Here is a 7,582-nt window from a genome sequence, read left to right as displayed (position 1 = left end):
GCCCTATTGTTTATGTATTTTAATGCAAACAGAGGGGAAAAAGAAATCATGGTTTATTACTACATCTTTTGGCCTCTTAGTTGTTCATTGCAGCAGACTGCTGGAAAACAGAGATTTCTTGCTGCATAAAAGAGAATATCTCAGTCATGGAAAAGATGACACTGACTTCATGCCAGTTAATACACATTAAAAAGGAAAAGTGCTGATTATGTAATGAACAACTGGAAGGTGATATTGGAATAAGAAGAAAAAACTAGCTAGTGATTCACAACATTACTTTTAACTTATACAGCAGTTAAAGATAGGATAGGTAGGATAATTCAGGCTGGAAGGGACCTCAGGAGTTCTCTAGTCCAGCAAGGTCAGCTGTGAGATCCGTCCAGGTTCCTCAGGGCTTTATCCAGTTGGCTTATCCAGGTCTGGAACACCTCCAGGGACAGAGACTACACAGCCTTGCTGGGCAGCCACTTCCAACGGTGGGGTAAAAATTCAGTTTGTGCTCATTGCTCATCCACCCACCATGCACTGTTTTTATCAGTTCCCATCCCAAACCAGTCCTCCATCCCTTCAAAGCTGTCTCTTCTGCAGGCTGATCAAGCCCATCAGCCTCTGCTCACAAGGCAGGTGCTCCAGCCCCAGCCAGCTTGGTGGCCCTTCAGCGAGCTCACTCCAGTTTCTTCATGTTTTTTCTACATTGGGAGCCCAAAACTAGATACAGTATTCTAGATGTGGTCTAATAAGTGCTGAATATTGGGGGGTAATCACTTTCCTCAATCTATGGGCTATGCTTCAATCTTTAATTCTCTGTGAACCCAGGCTATGTGCTGATACCAGTCTTTTTGCATCCAGGGTTTTAATAGCTAATGTAAAAGGGAGATGTACAATGTAATATTTAAAAAACAAAAAGCTTGAATTTTCACACGGAAAATATATGGAGTTCACTGTTGTTATTTCATTTTTCCCTATAATAATGCATGAGGTTTTCCAACACATTACTGATTTGCTGTAATACTTTAAATTGCTCTGTACCTTCAGCTATTATTTTCTTTTTCTATTCTTCCCCCCCCCCGGGGGATGTCCTTTTCCCTTTTTTTTTTTTTTTTTTTTTTTCCACAACATCTTTACTTCTATTTATCCCTAGATAGTGATTTTCTTGGAATATGAGTATTCCCCTCCTGAATATTTGGAAAGAACCTAGTACACACATTGAAATGAATATTTAATGTAGTGTTTATCATCATTTATTACTTTTTTATGGGAATTCACAGAGATGCAGAAGCAAATATTAATTAAAAAAATAGCCAAACAACAACAACAAAAAAAAACCAACAAAGCAGAAATAAACAAGAGTTTTATTTTGTTTAAATGAGAGTGAATACTTGCAGCCTTTCAGACGCTAACCTGTGTTGGCTGAGTTTTGTATCCAGTACTGCTAGGAGGAGCTCTTCTGCAAGCAGCTGTACAGGTGGAGCCACTTCCAAATTTGACTTTCCCACCGTCAGGGAGCAGATGGAGAACTGAGAAAAAGGGCAATTCAAACGTTACATTTTTTTTCATTCTGACCCATCTTAATTGTCTGCCCAGAGCGTGCTTGCTTGCAATGTTGCCAGCTCCCAGTATAGAATTGTCTTTTTTTCAGATATTTTGAATTTTCTGGGTTTTTTTCCCCCAAATGGCCCAGCTTCTGGAAGTAAGTGATTAAAAAAGAGAGAAAGACTTCATGCTTATATTTCCAAGATATTTTTTTTCAAAAAATCTGTTAAAAAACCACAACATTCTTTCCCATAAGTAAAAAAGCATGTAAAAATGTGTCACTAAAAAAAATGGCCATAACTAATAGTCATGTTCTAACATAAATTGGACTTAGTAATTTTTGAAATTTCAACAGAAATTGTTAAAAAAATTTATTTGGAGGGGGAAACATTTGATTTTAAACAAAAGAGTTTAAAATAATCTGCAAAGTAATTAAGACTTTAAATAGAATTGAAATATAAAAAAAAAAAAACTTTGTGGGCATGAAAGAACACAGGGGAGAGGAGAAAACTGTAGATGTTTTTCTTGTTAATGAAACAGTGCTGCATTTTCATCTAATGAAAGGGTGCAAGAGGGTCAGTAGATCCCTGACATAGCCATTTTATATCAACCTTATGTCCTTATTCAGCTGAGCATAACTCAACGTTAGTGGTATTAGGCTTAAAATATGTGGTTATCATAAAAAGTATCACTACAGGTGCTCAAATATTGACAATAAAATTTAAACAGATTTCCTCAGCTAGTGAGCCAAAAGCAAGCAGACACTATGATGCTAATACACAGTTGTTGTGGTTTAATCCATCAGGCAGCTAAATACAACACAGCCGTGTGCTCACTCCCCCCACCCCAGTGGGATGGGGAAGAGAATTGGGGAAAAAAAGTAAAACTCGTGGGTTAAGATAAAGACAGTTTAATAGGGCAGAAAGGAAGGGAAAATAATGATGATGATAATAATAATAATAATAATGATTATAATAATGAGAAAAGAATATAAAAGATAAGTGATGCACAATGGAATTGCTTACCACCGACCAATGCCCAGCCAGTTCCCGAGCAGCAATCACTGCCCTCTGGCTAACTGCCCCCAGTTTATATACTGAGCATGATGTCATATGGTATGGAATATCCCTTTGGCCAGTTTGGGTCAGCTGTCCTGGCTGTGCCCCCTCCCAGCTTCTTGCCGACAGAGCATGAGAAGCTGAAAAGTCCTTGACTAGTGTAAGCACTACTTAGCAACAACTAAAATGTCGCTGTGTTATCAACATTGTTCTCATCCTAAATCCAAAATACAGCACTGTACGAGCTACTAGGAAGAAAATTAACTCTATCCCAGCTGAAATCAGGACAACAGTATAAGCCATGCTAGCAAACGTGGATGCTTCTCCCAAAATGGCTATAAGTAACTTGGAATATGAATAGCAGAAATGAAACTGAGATTTATTATCTGATTGCACAGGTGGATAATACTAAATTGGATGCACATTTATTTGTTTATATCAAATCATATTCATATGAAGCCAGACTGAATACATGAAAAAACTGATTTTAAGAGGATCAAGGAGAACAATGAAGTAGTATCCAACATAGGTAAAAGCCAATTTATATAGAAAATTTGGATGCAATGTGGAACTGCAGATCAATGAAGAAAAGGCAAAGGTGTAAAAGTGTGTTAGCGAATATACAGAAAAATGACCTCAAGTGGATCCTAGAGTGAGGAAGAAGAAACCATCAACATGCACATCATATTCCTCTTGGTGATGAAAGTCTCCAGGAGTTGACAACTCACTGTAACACCCCATCACCACCATGATCAGAATGAAACCACTAATCTTAGAAACCACAGAAGGGCAAGGGTGAGCATAATACCAGGAAAGGGGTAGAAACTAAGTGTCTATGTAACAATTTGAACCACGTTATTATTCTTTCTTTTTCTGTAAGAATTTGTTATGAACTAATAATTATTAGACTCTTAAGATTTCAATTATAACAATTATAACAACCATTTCTTGGCTTTATCTAAACTACTGTGCATACACAGATTGTCTGTGCATGTGTCTGAGGAATCCTTTACATACAAATACTTCAGAGGTATATACTATAGATTAAAACAGCCTTTTCAATTGATCAAGTATAACAAGCAGAGAAAAACCCATTTTTTTGAAAAGGTAAAGTGCCTTAACTGCACCTTTGCTCACCTCCTTCCATCAGCCAGCCAACCTGCATCTCCTGAGAAGTCTCTGCTTCTCTCTGTAAGAAGAAAAAAATCATATACTTCAAGCTAAGGTCACGGGGACATTGTTTTGTTAGGAGTACACCTAGATAGGAGAGACATGTACATGTTTTCTAGTATCTAGTGAAAGAGGTGAGACAAGAAGCCACAACCAGGTCATGTCCCCTGTTATAACCTTTTCATTTTTGACTGTGGTGGGGTTGCAGAAACTCCCGCAGTTGCCTTTAGCTCAGTGTCCAGCTCCAATATCTGGTCACTGTCTCTATGTGTTGGTACATTCTTAGTGAGACTGGCATGTTTGAAGGAGCTGTGTGATGCTGGAATAGGGAATGGCATTTATAGAGCTTTGTGGAACAGAAAAGTTCTGAGAAATGTTTAGAAACTGCAGCAAAACCCCGAAATATTCTGCTGAGGAAAAAAATTAGATTTTTAAAAGCTTGTGAGTCCTGTCAGATGATGGCAGGTTTTCAGGAAGACCTCAAAAAACATATATAAAGACACTACAAGCTCTTTAGAAAGAACCAGCAGGGGAGACGAGGAGGGGTGTTGCCCTCTATCTCAATGACCAGCTGGAGTGCATGGAGCTCTGCCTGGGCATGGATGAGGAGCTGACTGTGAGCTTATGGATCAGGATTAAAGGGAAGGCAGGGACAGGTGACATTATGGTGGGGGTCTGCTACAGGCCACCTGACCAGGAAGACAGAGTGCATGAGGCCCTCTATAGACAGATAGGAGCAGCCTCACGCTCACAAGCCCTGGTCCCCATGGGGGACTTCAACCACCCCAACATCTGTTGGAGGGACAACACGGCAGGGCACAAGCAATCCGGGAGGTTCCTGGAATGCGTTGATGATAATTTCCTTCTCCAAGTGGTAGAGGAGCCAACGAGGAGAGGTGCTATGCTGGACCTGCAGTGCTGGTCAGCGCTGCCTGTTCTGGAGAGGAGCGTGCTGACTGCAGAGGAAGGCTACGTTAGAAATGGTAGAACACAGATCGTGAGGCCTGCTCTGTTCTGGCTTCCCCTGTTCACGCGGAGGTACAGAAAATCAAAATCGAGCCTTCTCCTCCACAAAGACAAAGCAGCACTCAATGGTATCCATGTTTGTTTATTTTTCTCTTCAGAGTATGTGGTGCAGTTGATCCCCAGATGCCACCAGAAACTTCTCAAGGGCAATTAAAGCGAGTCAGACTGTGGGAGCATTTGTTGAGCTGAACCTTATATTTCTTTTTCTACTCAGTTGATTCAGAAGAACTGCTTAGTGAAGAACCTGAAGAGGTTTCAGAAGCAGTTAGAAGCAGGAAAGCTTGAGGCAACAAAATGTGCCTTTATTCCAAAGACCTTCAAAATGCCTTCAGAGCACTATTTGTTTGTGGAAGAATTTTGCAAGAATCCTGGCATCACTTGAATTCTGAAACCAGTAAGTATGTGCTCACTCTCCAAAGGAAAGTGAGACAGAGATGAATGGATGCCTTCGTTCTGCAGAGGGAGAGGAGAGTGTGCAGGAAATCCGCAGGAAGAACTGGGCATAGCAAGGTGGCTAGGAGCAGCAGTGCTCCTGGCCAGCGTCCTGGTCAACACGTACTACCAAAGCACTTCTTCTTTGGTAACAATTTATTTCAGCAGTCAAAAGACAGCTCAGTTTATTTGCAGAGCCAAAGTTAACTCAGTGGTGAAGGTATAAAGCGCAGAGTTCTTGTGTGGAGGAACAGATTGTGCTCCCAGGGGTTCTCGCTGTGGGGTTACGGCCAAGTTCATGCTCTGAAATCTTTCAGTTTGGCTGCAGGTGTGCAAGAGGGTGTGTGTGTGCAGGGCAGCTGTCTAACTGGGCTTCTGGTTAAGCAGTGTTTTAGGGCAGCCCCTAAAGCTGGAGCTATGAAAACATCTGTTTGGTTTTAGATGCGAGCCTGCGTAAGTCCGGCCAACTTACTGAGCGGACTTCCATCCTGGGAACGTGACGAGATGACGGGAGACTCCGTGAGCAGCCTGGAGCGCAGGTTGGGGTGGATTTGGTTGGCACTGCCTTCTCTCTGCTCTGCAGTTAGAGACCTGAAGTGTAGCCTCATGTTCTGAATCACATTTGTCCCCCCAGACCTATAGCTACCTGGAGCTGGGCTGAACGCAGCAACTTCCACTTCAGCCAGTGTCCTGGGGACCGAGGAAAAATCGTGTTTCCTTTAGAAATTACGACAATACAACGTGATGCTGAGAAACACCATGCTTCTGCCAGATGATTCGAGCCATTTAACATCATGAGTATCGTGCCGTGGTGCGTAATTAAAAATACCGTGAGACCCGCTTTGCTTTGCTTTGCGCAGCAGGCCTGGCGAGGAGGCTGGGACAGGAGGATTCGCCTTACCCTGCGAGTCAGGCCCATCGGTGAGGGCACACTTATGAGAAGTGAATGGGAGGTAATTATGCAAACTAACATGTGAATTACAGCCAGGAGGATAGCAGCTAGTGATTATCTAACTCTACAAATGGGAATGTGTTAATTGGCAACAAAAAACCCTTATATTAAGCTGATTTTCATGCCCACAACCTCAATTAACATGGTAAATAACCAGAATACAGTAAACAAGGATATATGAAAAGCCTGTGATTACTGAGATTATACCAACAACTTAAATGAAATAGTTTGTGGCTGACCTCAAAACTCACAGACAAGTAAAAATAAACTCCGTGTTACTTCTGTCGGTCTGTGCTCTTGAGCAGCCCTGTGTTGTAACGTCTCAGCTCGCCTACTCCCACGCTGAGCTGCAGTAGTAGGTCAGGACGTGCACAGTGCCCCATCCTGGGGCTGCAGGAGTCTGGGCCTCCTTGGGAAGGTACCCTGGGGGGCCTTGCTTCTCGGGTGGCTTATCTGGGCCACTCGTCACCCACTTTCAATACACTGTGCAGCCTAGGCTATCTTCAGGATTGTTCTGCTCTTGCTTGCCATAGTTCTCTGACGTCTTTCATGACTTTCCTGTTTAATTAAGTTCTTCTATAACAGACTGTCACGGATTAAGTGAGACTGCACTTCACTCGTAAGGGAGAGAAGCAACAATACACTTCATTGATAGAAAACAGTGAGTTAAAGCGTGAGTTAACAAAGTTCAATGGTAAATGCGACTGGTTTAACAAGATTCAGTGGCAAGGTACACTTCATTCCTTACTGCATAGAGGACAGGGTCAGACAACACTGTCAGGGAGACCCTCCCGTTGAGCCGTGAGGTTCAGAAAGGACCCCCTTGCTTTCTACACTCCTTCTCAGGGAGGAGTCTAGGTGCGGCTGGATCCATTCCTAGTCCCAGACTTGGCCAATGGTTTATGTCTAAAGGATTATATATGCGCAATTAATCCTTTATATCACTTAAATAAGATTTCAAAGTTTAGCATGCTATTAGTCACTTACTGAGTATCTGTTGCAGCAAGGAATCTCTCAACCTCGAAGAGTAACCTTGAGAGGCGTCCCTGCTCAAGGGGAGATCCTGGCGTGCAGCCCGCTGCTGTGCAGGAGAGCTCATTGGGCCCTGGGCTGTCCACTATTTATAGAGTAAGATGATTGACTTATAGTCATATTTGCATACCAGCAAGTCGTTTGACTCACTGCTCCAGGCAGCCCTTGGCTACTATGTTGCCATCCATTCCCGAAGACCAGCATAAGCTGGATGCAGCCAACACAACCCCCACTGGTGGTCATTGTTTACGCAGAGGAGGGGGGTGCACACCGTCACAAAATGATCAGAGGGATGAAACAACTCCCGTATGAGGACAGGCTGACAGAATTGGGGTTATTCAGCCTGGAGAGGAGAAGGCTTCAGGGAAACTTTATTGCA

The 7,582-nt window shown here is 42.5% G+C and overlaps 1 long non-coding RNA gene across 1 annotated transcript; it reads right to left on the bottom strand.

The window, feature by feature from the left end:
• Positions 1 to 4,852: 4,852 nt before the first annotated feature.
• On the bottom strand, positions 4,853 to 7,191 carry LOC103914951. Its single transcript, XR_663497.1, has 2 exons — positions 7,159 to 7,191; positions 4,853 to 5,240 (listed from the first exon to the last, which is right to left on the bottom strand). It is a non-coding gene; the product is annotated as an uncharacterized LOC103914951 (long non-coding RNA).
• Between the last annotated feature and the right edge of the window lie 391 nt (positions 7,192 to 7,582).

Source organism: Pygoscelis adeliae, unplaced genomic scaffold (assembly GCF_000699105.1).
Source record: "Pygoscelis adeliae isolate BGI_AS28 unplaced genomic scaffold, ASM69910v1 Scaffold111, whole genome shotgun sequence".
In the NCBI taxonomy this organism is placed as follows: Eukaryota; Metazoa; Chordata; class Aves; order Sphenisciformes; family Spheniscidae; genus Pygoscelis; species Pygoscelis adeliae.
Note: the sequence above shows the minus strand (reverse complement) of the source record. Positions and strands in the feature narration are given on the sequence as shown.